Here is a 12,114-nt window from a genome sequence, read left to right as displayed (position 1 = left end):
AATCAGCTTATAATAACCCAACGTAGTCCTTATATTTACTCATCTCCTAATTTTTAAAGGTTATCTTTCTAAGGACACATATGTAATAACTTAATCAATAAAAAAAACATTTTTTAAAGTTATCTCCCTTCCTTTTCTTTAATTTTTTTCCTTCTTGCCATTTTCTTTCTCCCTTTCAAGCACCTGTCCCTTCGCTCCAGCATCTGCCCCACCTGGACGGGTCTCGGAACCTCACCATTGGTTTGTGGGGTTTTCCACAGTAACTTTCTCTTTATTTTTTTTTAATTTTTACCTTTTTGACAAAAAGCTGTACAGTAAGTGTACACATGCACATCAGAATTTGGAGATAAGTGTGCACTGTGAAACCATCACTACAATCTGTGTCATAAACTTGTCCATCACCTTGAAAAGTCTCTTCTCACCCTTGTATGTGTTATTACCATTTATGATAACAATGCTTTACATAAAATCCACCCCCTTAGTAGGCGTTTACACATACAATACAGTACAGTCACCATTGGTTTATGCATTTCTACTTACTTCTTCTTTCCTTTATTTAGCTTTTATTCTTTTGTTGAAAAACTTTAGGTGCTCTCTATTTGAATGACACATATTCCTTGGTCCATGATGACCTGATACCAGTTCGTGTGCGGCCTTATTTACACATTGATTCAGTATTTGATTGACTTACATACTGATCTCCATTGGATCTTGTTCAGCGTACACTCTCATTCTGGCTCGTCGCTTCTTTACCTATTTGTTTATTCATTCCTTCATCGAACCAATAAAATCACCATACCTTAGGCCTTTTTTTTTCCTTACCGAGTTAACCACCAAGACCAGGGTGTGCACAGCCCACGGTCCTTAACACATTCACATGGCAGGAGCAGGCACAGGTATAGTCAAAGTTAGTGTAGCCTAGACCCACTGGGGACAGGGCGGGCACTCCCCCCGGCCCTGTGAATGGCTATCCCATGAGAAAACAGTTTCAGGCCCCGGGAGTACGCACAGAGACGCACTCGTCGTACACGGTCTCCCCGGTGGGAAACAACGGATATGGAGTTCATTTTTAAATAGGCAGCTTTGTTTGCAGCAATATAAAAATATTTTGGCCTTTCAAGGCAAATACAAAAGGAATGACCCATTACCATTGCTGAGTGTCTCAGTTCTCAACAATAAAGAACTTGAAGAGGTTTAGCCGGACACCGTGAAGACAGAAAATCTGCCCATTCTGTTTTCCAGACATTTCAAGGGGGTGAGCGAGGTCACTGGGGCTGCAAGCCCATTTGAAAGGCAGGTCCCTCGGCCCGAGCTCTTTCAGTGGCCTGTGAAGGCCCCCGGCTCAAAAGGGCACTTCCATCGGAGGCTGCCCTGCAGCACCAGAGCCATAGGGACACTCGGTAATGAAAGGGCCATTCATTTCGAGGAGTGAAAGAAATTCTTTTAGGGTCTGGCCCTCGAAGCCGCCTATAGAATTCTTCACCACAACACAAGAGGCTGGAGGTCCTGCCTTCGAACATGAGCCCCCCAAGGTCCTCATTCGACTCGCTTGCTGAGCGCCCACCGCCCTGCAAGCAGCCCAGTGCTCAGCAGTCCCTCCCACAAGGCTCGCCTGGCAGTGTGCAGAGTGGCGGCCCCCACCCTCAGTGACAAAGCCATAGGTGTGCGCTCCGCTCTCCAGGAACTTACGATTTCGCAGGTGGAGGGTGCGGGGGCTTGTGTCTGAGGTCCCATCCCACGAGGAATTCCGGACGATGGCTTCGTCTGGAAAGACAAGGCACTAGTCACTGAAGAGAACCTCATCCAACTGAATGGAGCAGGGACTCCCCAACGTCTAGCCAAGTACGGAACTGGTGACGCCATGAATCTCTCTTTTTAATACACTGGTCACGCACTCACCTGCCTGCCGCGCTCCCCACCCCAACTTCAGCCACAGATGGAGAGGAGAGGGCAGGGGACAGCATAGGACATGGCTCCTGCGGTTGGTGCTGCCCATGGACTAAGTTCTGTTTTGTGAAACCCAAGAGTTTAGGGCCACTGCTCAAGGGAGAGCTGAGCTGGACAACAAAAGCGTGGACGGGATGCTCCCTGGAAGGGCATTCTGCCTGGCTGGAAGGGCAGAGTGGCCATCAGCGTGTGCCCAGGGAGATGTCAACAGTGCAGCCAGGTGGTGGTCAGGTGACCAGCAGAGCAGCTGGCCCGGGATGACACAGAGAAGTGGGTTGTGGGCGGAATTAAGGGTCACAGACTTCAAGCATTTGCCTTAAATTTTGAGTTTAAAGAAAGTGAGTTGGGTAATGGCAGGTAGGTCATTATAGAGTTTTCCCTCCGCGTCCACGGGGGACTGGTTCCAGGATCCCCCTCAGATACTGCAATCCGCGGGTGCCCTGTCCCTCACCCAAAGTGGTGTCGTGTTGGCGTGTCACCCATGCACACCCTCCCGCAGACTTTAAATCACCTCTAGGTTGCTTGTCATGCCTCATACAGTGTAAATGCTGTGTAAGTAGTTGTTCCAGGGAATTGTTTAGGGAATGGGGACAAGGAAAAAGCCTGTGTGTGTTCAGTAGACACAGCCAGCAGCCACTGTAGGCCTCATGACACAACACACATTGTCAGCAGCAACGTGACTATTTTGCCAAATATTTTCAATCCACGTGGGGTTGAATTCATGGGTGCAGAACCCATGGATCCAGAGAGCCAACCGTATATTGGCTCATCGATTGTAACAATGTGCCACACTGATGCAAGATGCTAATGACAGGGGGAACTGGGGGTGTGGGGGTTGAAATGGAATTCTCTGGATTCACCACTGATTTTTTCTGTAAACCTAAAATTACTCAGAAGAAATAGTCTATTCATTACAAATATTTAAGTGAGTGGATTTTGAACATACATTGATTAGAGTCTAGTGAAGGGAAGTAGGTGTGGAAGGGAACAGGTGGTCTGCAACGGCTGAGGTTTGAACAGGCGAGAGAGCAGAGCCTGAGACTGGGGGGAGAATGAGAGGGCGCAGGCTGCCCCTGGCCCTCCAGGGAACCCCAAGGAAAGGCTCTCACCAACGCCCCTGCCCTGACGTAAGCCACTGGGGATTCCCCTGCTGCCTTTGCCTCTGCATTCCCTGCTGCATCACTCACTGGGGCCCCCAACATCTGGACGGGGCACTGGGGATACACCTTTTACCTCTAAACCCTCCTCAAAACTCCTTCCCTGGTCTTTAGCTTCCCAAACACTGTTATTCCCTAATGGGTTGCTTTTCTATCCAAAAAAAAAAAAAAACCCAAAAAGTCTTTTAAAAATAAGTACTGATGAAGCAGTTACAGCTCGGAGTGACCGAGGGCGGACTGGTTACCTGAGGGTTCCGGGACCTCCGTTTGTGCGGGATACCTACCACCTGAGATGTGCCCCGCCCTCCCAGGAGCCTGAGAGGCCTGCGGTGGCCCTCCCACCACCCACGGGGCCCTAAGAGGACAGAGGGACTCCAGAGCCTGAAACTGCAGCAGGACTGACCACGGGCGTCGTACGGCCACTTCCCCCAGGACAGGAGCAGGGAAGTACTTTGGGGATTGTTCTGGTCTCTTAGGTAGTTTAATGGGACCTGCTTCTGCTGGGGGTGGGGGACCATGCGCCCTCAGAGGCCCTGGTTGCCCTGGATGAACTTTTGTGCAGACCCCGGGCTGCTCTGGGAAGACGCAGGCCTGGATTTGCGTGTTGCGCTAATAACATGGTCCTGGGCTGAAATCTTAACAAACGTCAGAGAAGCTGCAAAGATGAGCCAGTGCCTGGCGCCACAGGAAAACACGAGGTCCCCTTACGGGGTCCAGAGGGACAACTGTCACACACTGGTGCCTGGGGGACCTCGCAAAAGGGCGTGCAGAGCTGTAGATCCACCCAGAAAGCTCCGTGGACACACCCCCTACCTCGTCCCCGGCTTAATGGAGTTAGAACATTCTGGTTCAGCATCCCAAGATCTTTAAACTCACTCTTTTCTGGAGGCACATGGAACCTAAGTGATCTGACCTGTCCTTGGGGACAAATCACTGGATGCTTAGAGCCCGCCCTGAGACGCAGGTCTGTGCAGAACTCATTTCCTGGACCTTTGTGAGGGCCGGGGCCCTGTGCATTATGGGCCCATTTACAAAAATGAGAGCGGTAATTGGAACATCTTTTGAAATCCTGTCCCCTCTCTCTGTCGCCGGCCCCCTCGGCCGCCTCACCCCCCTTGGTGGGTGGTGAAAGATGTTTACATATGCCTCTTCCTGGAATTTCACTCTTTGCTCCAGGAGTGGGCAATTAGAGAGAATTAGGGCCTATTTGGCGTATGGGTACCGTTAATGGATAGAATGGAAGAGGCAGCCTTGGGAAAGGCAGTCTGCTGGTCTAATTGAAGCTGGCAATTTTTTGATTCCTTGTTTCAGCTCGCAGGTATTGTAGTAACCAAGGTCACCAAACAAAGCGCAGCCCACCATGGTAATGACGGGTGCAGCCTGACCGAGGCTCCGGGAGCTGTTTCTTGGCGCCACTGAAGCACAAAGGGATGGCTGGGAGTGTTTGCAAAGCTGGGGCTGAGGCGCGCAGCGGCACAGGGCCGCTAGCTGATCACTTTTCCAGAACTTGCCACCCCGATGGCTTCCGCAGGAAGTTCTCGGCTGAGCGGGCCGGGCTGCCAACTGGGGTGTTGTGTGTTGCCAAGGGTCTCGCGACCCAAAGGCCCAGGGCGAGCCACAGGGGAGGTGTGGCCGCCGCACCCTCCTGGGCCTGCAGCCGCGGGCCGGTGTCATTACACAGTGACCGCGCCACTGCCCAGAGGTTTCCCAGGACTGGCCGGCGGCCCACACATTTGGAAAAGTGCTCCGTAAAATGCAATCCTCGCACCGCACAGCCCCTTGGAGCGAGGGTGGGGCGTGAGCACTGTTAGAATCTGTGTTCACGAGAAGCTGACCGGGAGGCCGGCTACTGGCTGCAACCCCACCGCCAGGCTGGTCGAGCGGAGCCAGCGTGACAACAGGGTCACAGCCAGGCCTGCCACCTGGGCTCTGGTTTACTTGTCCCTAACGTACATCTCTTGGAAGCTAATAGACCAGTAATCTCAGCCCCTGACTCTAAAGACCCAGCAAACAAACAGGCCACGAATGACCACCGAGGAAGCTGGGAGGGTCCCAAAGCAACAGGGGCACTCAGATAATGGTGATTAGGCACCGCCCCATTTCACAGATGGGAAAACTGAGTCCCAGAGGACTGGAGACAGGGGCCAACTGCAGTCAGTGCCATGCATAGGCTGGAACCAGGTGTCCAAAAAGTCCTCTTAGGGCTGCTGCCTGACCCTGGGTCCCAAGAAGCTCTCCTCTGACCAGTCCCAAGTAGTAGGGGTTTGCCTTCATCCAGTGCCCAGCTAGGAGACTTATGGGGGCCCAATCTGGACACTTGGGACCTCTGACCCGTCCTCTGGTGAAACAGGGCCTGGCCTGTCCAATACTAATACCCAGGCTTCTTCTGCCTCACGGATTATGCACACCTGACAGGCTACTGCCTCACTTTACAGATGGGAAAACTGAGGTCCCGAAGCCGGTGGTCACAAAGACACCAGCCAAGACTGAGGCCTGGGACGCCTTCCTCTCTTGCAAGGACTTTGCCCTGGTTCCCAGGGAGGGGACTCAAGCCCTCGGGGCAGTTTGGGGCAATGGTGGCTCTGTTTTCCCTCCATCTCAACAGGTCCCCTTGCTCCGGGCTGTTCCTGCTCCGGGGGTCCCTACCGACTCTCCCCCAACTTTCCTGCTCCCAGCACAGTTCCATGGATCCCCAGGTCGTCAGCCCCAACGTCTTAGCCTGGTGGGAAGGACTCTCTCCACCCCGGGGGTGGCCTCAACAAAGGGCCAGGAGGCGGCAGGAGCCACGCAGCTGCGGCCCTGGACGGCCGGCACAGACATGCGGTCAGCCTTTGGCCCCCCGACTGTCCTCCTTCCCCAACTTTCCATCCTGGAGTTTTGTCCTTGGCCCCATTCTGTCTCTCTGGCCGTCTCTCGGGCGTCGGGCCCAGTTTGATCAAATTCTTGTTTATAGGCACAGCCACTGATTCTTCCTCCTGAGAATCTCGCAAAAAGAAAGCCCTAGAACACGGAGCGCGAGCACGGCCGGGGTCACGCGCTGGCATGGCTGGCTAAGCACGCCTTTGTGTCGCCTCCTGTCTGCGTCTCTGAAGACACACACAAGGGCAAAGGAGCCCGCGGGGGCAGCAACCCCCAGAGGGGACACACACACACACACACACACTCCCACACCCTCCTCCTCAGGGGAAGGTAATTGAGGTTTTCTTCTTTTCATCTGAAGAAAAGGCACCTTCTATTGAAAGAATGTATTCACAGACCTGGGAAAACTCATCTGCACTCAGCCCTCCCAATTACCCCAGGTGGCTGTTCTCCACGGGGCTCCCCCACATTCCATTCTGCCCGCGCCTTTGTTCCCAGCTGAACCGGCCCTGGGAGCTCCCAGGCTAAGAGTCTCCTCCTTAAGCCCCTGCCAAAGACCCTATTCACTGCGCAGAGCGACGCCAAGCAAAAGGTGGTGGGGAGCCTTCCTTGGCCCCGACCCCCAGGGTGGGGGATTTAAGAAGTCTCCATCTGGATTTTTTTTCTAAGCCCAAAGAAATTGGAGAGCAATTAAGAGAGTCATGTCTATACCCTCCGCCATCCTTTCCCTTAATTAACTCCTCTCTCACACACATCCCCCCAAGGTGGGGCCACCCTGGCCTCAGCCACCCAGCACCTGCTCTGCTCGCTGGTACCCGTGACCACCGAGGACTCAGGCGGGCAGGGAGCTGAGAAGACAAATAGAGACGTATCTGGAGACGTTCTAATCACCCTGAGTTCCCCCAACAATGGCTCGAGCGATCCGTTTTCCAGTGAAGACTGGAATATGGGTCCAAGTGTCTAAAACGCACTAGGGAGGCACTAGAAGTGCCAGGATGTATGGGCACCTCAACGATGCCCCTCTTAGGTACCGGGCAGCTTGCCTTGGCAAAAATAGGGGGTCCTCCACCTCTGGACCCAAGGGAACTTGGGACCCCCTCTCCCTGTCCCATCCTACTGCAGTGCCCACGTACCCAGGAGGGTACTGTTGAGGGCTCCCTCCCTTCGCACCTTTCCTGACTCAGAGACACTGAGCCGACTCTGCTGGTTTCTACACTGGCCATGGTCCTGTGACCCTGTGGGACCTTAATTTGGGTCCGTTCTGTGTAACGCCACCTTTCCTTTTTTTTTTTATTCAAGGAAAAATTGGGTAAATTCTGTGTAAAGCCGCCTTCCTCTTTTCAAGGAAAAATTCATTAGCAAGCTCATTAGAGATGGACAGATTCTCCTTTTCTTTCTGGACGTCAGATTGCCCATAAAAACACGGCTAAGTTTCTGCATGTAAATGAATGAATGAGAAACACATGCATCGCGCTGCCCTGGGTCTTGCCAGGCTTCGACATGACTTGGAGAAATGTGCTTGGAAAGACATTTGGGGTTTGAATCACGAGTCAGGAGGCACAAGGGCAGGGATCCTGGAGGCTGCACTCAGCCCCACAAGCAAACCTGCAGGTGGGCAAACTGGGGGGGGGGCCAGGAGGGAGCACCTTCTCCCTCCCCAGGAGTCTAGCGGCTGGGTGACACACGGCCCCTCTCCCTTGCCTCTGGGGAGGCAGGCGGGGCGGGAGGGCCAGCTTCCAGACAAGGCCACCGCCTTTTCCCCGACATCTGTGCCCATCCGGAAGCATCCGGGTAGCAGCAGACCCCGGGGAACAGCTGAGTATAAGGACAAAATGGCCAGAAAACTGCCACCCACCACCACGACAGAGTCCTCTGGCTGTTCCGGGTCTCATGTCTACCCCTTACTGCTCAAGGACGGACCGATCCACCAGAAAATTTGGGATGACTGGGATGCAGGGCTGATTTACGATACATTCAACTTCTTTCATTGAGAATTTGATCTATTATTATCTATTTTGTGCTTATGCCACACGAACCCCAACACGTGTATTTGCCTAGAATTGACCATTCACAAGTGTACCTGAAATACAGCTCGGCCCAAAGCCCAGCCACCCTAAACTACTGAGCAGGGTGAGGGCCCAAGTCTGGAACTGGCTGGGCACTTGTTCTCACCTTGACTCTGCCCCTCAGGTCAGCCCGCTGTGAAGGAGTCCTGAGATGGCCCTAAGGAAGAGTCTAGAAGCGCTGGGCATTTGCCTCAGGCTAGCTCCACGGACCTCTCCGGAAAGCTCCGGATCGAGCCCCCCAGGAGTTCTGTGTAAAGTTCCCGCCCCCGCCTGTCTTCCTCGGCACCGTGTTTGCAGGTGGCTTGGCAAATGCCAGCTGTGGGGTAAATATCACAGGGCACCATCTTCCTGGGCTTAGGCCTGGGCACACACACCCCACCTCTCTCCAGCCTGCCGGGCTCCCCCCGGAGCGAGAACAAGCTCACACAGGCAGCAGTGCCCAGGTCCGCGTCCCTCGCCCCTCTCTGCCTAGACCGATGTGTTTTATTTCAATATCCGCACCCCGGTTCCGTTTCGGGGAGGAGGCGGGGCTGTGAAGGAGCTGCCTTGCAAATGCCCTCAAAAGCATTGTGGGTGCTGCGTGGGACCCCAAGGCATCTGGGGGACTGAGTCAGATTCACCCTGGCCTACAGGTCTCCCTCACCTCCCGGCTGGACGCCTGGCAGTCTGTGCTCATCGTTCACCCAGCAGCTCCCCCGGGAGCAGCAGGCGAGAGGCTGGCCAGGCACAGGGCCGGCCGCTCGCCAGGAACACCCCCACTGGGCTGCCACCTCCGAAAACCCCCAGAGTCCCTCCACGGGACTCAGGCTTCACCCTTTCCTGAACTCGGCCACCGGGACCCCAGAAAGGAGGGTGCCGGCAGCAAAGCCTCTTCTCTTCCTGTCACCTTGCTTAGCTGTCCCCATCGCTGCGTGGGACCTCCCAGGACACCCAAGTGGACCCTTTGGGCCTGCAGGCAGACCTGGTCTCGGGCACAGGCGGCGTGAACGAGGGAACCACGGAGAGACGGATGACGCCTGGGCTGGTGTGTGGCTGCAACCCCGCTTTCTTCTTCCTCCCCACCATCACTGATTGTGTGTAAACAAACACAAACATTCCCGTCTCGCTGCAATTTCAGGGGGAAGGAGAAGAGGCCAAGAGGAGGACTCACTCAAAACCACTATTTGATTAAAGGACATTATCAAAGCCTCGTGTGCGAGGAGCCCGCATTCTCTCAGGGACTGACGTTGCCATGGCTTGGGGCAGAAATGTTTTTCTAGCTGCGGCGCAGACAGGCATGCCTATTGCCACAGCTCCACAAGTGGGGGGTGCTCGAGAGAGAGAGCAGTGCACCCTCATTCATCTCATGAACATGCTCAGTGAAGCTTTGTTGAGGACCTATTATGTGCCTGACCCAAGCCGGTTCTCGGGGCCCAGACCAGAGTTGGACGCTCCTCACTTACCGTACAGGCCGGGGGGTGCCCACAGCATCTGGTCAACCAGGTGGCCCCGTCACACACTGGCTGGTGGGGCTCCAGGCGGCAGCCAGATTCCCAGGCCCCGAGTTGGAGTAGAAGGCAGTGATCCCCCCAAGCTAAATGTGTACATTCTTGAATGTGAGGTGGACTTAACACATTTTGTACCGCTCAGGAGTTTTCTCGTGTTTCGCGCGCCATCTGTGAAGGACCGCTCACGAGTGTTCTCGTTTTTCACACCCATGGAAAAAGGAGCGAATCTAGATACTTATGTAAATTTTGTTTGGTCCCTCTTCATAGAGGAACATGTTTTAGGCAGTACCATATGTTTAAAAAGTACTAGGAACGTTAATTGTTTAATTGTTTAAGTAAATAAAAATGTTATAATTATTGAAAAACAACACCTAAAGTGCATTATGATGATTTAAATAACGTGCAATTTGCCCAAAAACGTGCGGTCCCTGGCGTATGTCTTAGAGATTTCTATGCGGTACGCAATGTGTTAAGGAAATCTTGGTGTTTCAAGAAAGCAAAACACTCACCCCAAACCAGGACGGAGGCACGAGGCTGGGCGCGGGGTTGGGAAGGAGGGCTTGGTCCAGGGCGGTGTCCTCCTGGGGCTCTTCTGCCTCTTCCGTCAGTTCTTCAGCTGACCCGGCCCCGGGTCAACCTTGGGGAGGGACAGAAAGTTAGAATACAGCGAGGCCAGCACCCCAGAAAAGCCACACTCCAAGATAAGGCAGAGCCGTCTCACCAGAAGTCTAGTTTTCGGTGGAGGGAGGTGGCTCGTGGGAATGAGCAGTGATGGGAAAAGCCGAAGGCCTGGGTGGCAGCTCCCAAACCAACTGGAGACCTGGGGTGATGTGGGGTGAGCAGGGCCGGGGACTCACAGGGGCGGGGCAGGCCATGGGATTACCTGCCTGGGGACAACAAGGGATCTGTGAGGGAAGGAGGCAGGACCGAAGGTCGCGCAGACCCTAGGAAGCCAGGCAAATGGGAGTAGGTATTTGAGGATGTTTGCGGGAGGTAGCATGCCAGCAAGGGCTTGTCCCATAGGCACTGGGGGCCTGTTGGCAACCTGGGCAGCAGGATGGAGAAATGGCTCGTTGGGCTGTGGGGTGTCTGGACCTAGCAGCAGGGCCAGAGGAAGCAGGTGAAAGGTGGGTGACGTAGCAGCAGGGGCAGGTAAGACAGCGCGCTGGCAGCTGAGGCCCACAGGGTCATAAGCCAGGTGAGTCGGGCACAGAGAAGGGGGAAAGCAGAGCTCCTAGTGGGCAACAGACCAGGGGAGGAGCCGCCAGGTAGAGCAGCCAGGTAGGCAGCCAAGCGGAGGCAGAGCCTACAGAGCTCCCTGGAGGTTCCCAGCCACCTATCCTTTGCATAGGACAGTCTCTAGCCCAAGAAAGGAGCTAGATTTAGCCCCAGACGGGAGGCAGGTATCATGAAGGGAGGGGTCCAGCTCAAGGACCCCAACTCAAGAGGGAGACCATGTGGCCAGAGCCCAAGGGTACACATACCACATTCCGGGGTGCATTCAGCTCAGGGCTGAGTCGGGGAGGCAGAGAGGGCAGGAGAGGCTGGCTACGGAAAGGTCACCGGCCAACTGGCCCAAAGGCAAACCAGACCAGCCCCTCGCAGTCCCGCTGTCCTGCCTTCTACAGAGCAGTCGCTGCGCCAGTGCTGGGGGGCCAGGCCGCCCTCGGCAACGACACCCCCTGGCCCGCTCTCCCGAGGGCAGAGGCCATCAAGGGACCGGCTAGTGTGGCGGGTGCTCAGGACGGGCCGGGCTATGGGCTAGCTCAGTAATGATCAACTGTTGGATGAAGGTTGGCCGCGTGAGTGAATGAAGGGGCGAGACCGGCAAGGCCCCTGCTCAAGTGGGGGTGCCCACCCCTCCCTAAATTGAAATCCACTCTCCAACCTTTTGGCCTACGTGTAACTCCTCGCCTCCCAACAACGCCTCTAGCAGCCGAGGTCCTTCGTTGACTCACCTGCCCAAACAAACAACATCCCACATACTTTTACTGAGCCCCACGTGTGCCAAGCTGGTGCTGGGACACCCAGAGGAGGTGTGGGCTGGCCTAGGGCACCCCCAAAACACTGGGTTAGGAAGTGGCGATGGAGGGGTGAGGGAGGAGAGAAGGTAGCATGAAGAACAGAGGTGGGAACAAGCAAAAACAGGAAACCAGAACTCATAATAGCTGGAGAAGGGGGAGCATCTCTGGGTCCTACTCATCCCCTAGGATCCCACCTGGCTACAGCCTCCTCCTCCACCACCGGGGCCTCCAAGGTTGACTTAAGGATGGATGTGCAGAAGCGTGGGCTCTGGAGGTCAGGGGTCAACCCAGGAAGTCACCCAAGACCACTGAGCTGGAAGAGTGGGACGTAGGGTCCCACGTGAACAAGCAGGTGCCACCCCTAAGGGAGCCGTGAGCTCAGACCCCTCTGCTAGTGAACACAGAAAAGCTAGAGACCAGTGGGCCCAGAAACCCATGCACGAGGGGATGTGGGAGCCAGTTCCCCTAGGACCAGGCAGTTGGGGCTCCAGGAATAACACAAACCCCCCCCCCCCCCCCGCCCCCGCTCAAGATCCCGGCCAACTAATGCCTTCCACCCCTCCTCAGGTGCTCA

The 12,114-nt window shown here is 55.0% G+C and overlaps 2 long non-coding RNA genes across 4 annotated transcripts in view; one reads left to right on the top strand and one right to left on the bottom strand.

Annotated features, from left to right (window-relative positions):
• Positions 1-12,114, bottom strand: part of LOC102763324 — a 39,579-nt gene that overhangs the window by 18,562 nt on the left and 8,903 nt on the right. Inside the window, exons 6-8 of one of the 3 annotated variants that reach the window (XR_001514340.1) lie at positions 10,238-10,399; positions 10,026-10,153; positions 1,690-1,764 (exon numbers count right to left, since the gene is read on the bottom strand). This is a non-coding gene — a long non-coding RNA (uncharacterized LOC102763324). The remainder of the gene's footprint in view (positions 1-1,689; positions 1,765-10,025; positions 10,154-10,237; positions 10,400-12,114) is intronic. The other 2 variants (XR_001514341.1, XR_001514339.1) reach the window with 2 other exon arrangements.
• Positions 12,075-12,114, top strand: part of LOC107183553 — a 2,973-nt gene continuing 2,933 nt past the window's right edge. The window contains exon 1 of the long non-coding RNA XR_001514342.1: positions 12,075-12,107. This is a non-coding gene — a long non-coding RNA (uncharacterized LOC107183553). The remainder of the gene's footprint in view (positions 12,108-12,114) is intronic.

Source organism: Myotis davidii, unplaced genomic scaffold, assembly GCF_000327345.1.
Source record: "Myotis davidii unplaced genomic scaffold, ASM32734v1 scaffold60, whole genome shotgun sequence".
Classification (NCBI taxonomy): Eukaryota; Metazoa; Chordata; class Mammalia; order Chiroptera; family Vespertilionidae; genus Myotis; species Myotis davidii.
The sequence above is the reverse complement of the archived record's forward strand: the minus strand, read 5'-3'. Positions and strand labels throughout refer to the sequence as shown.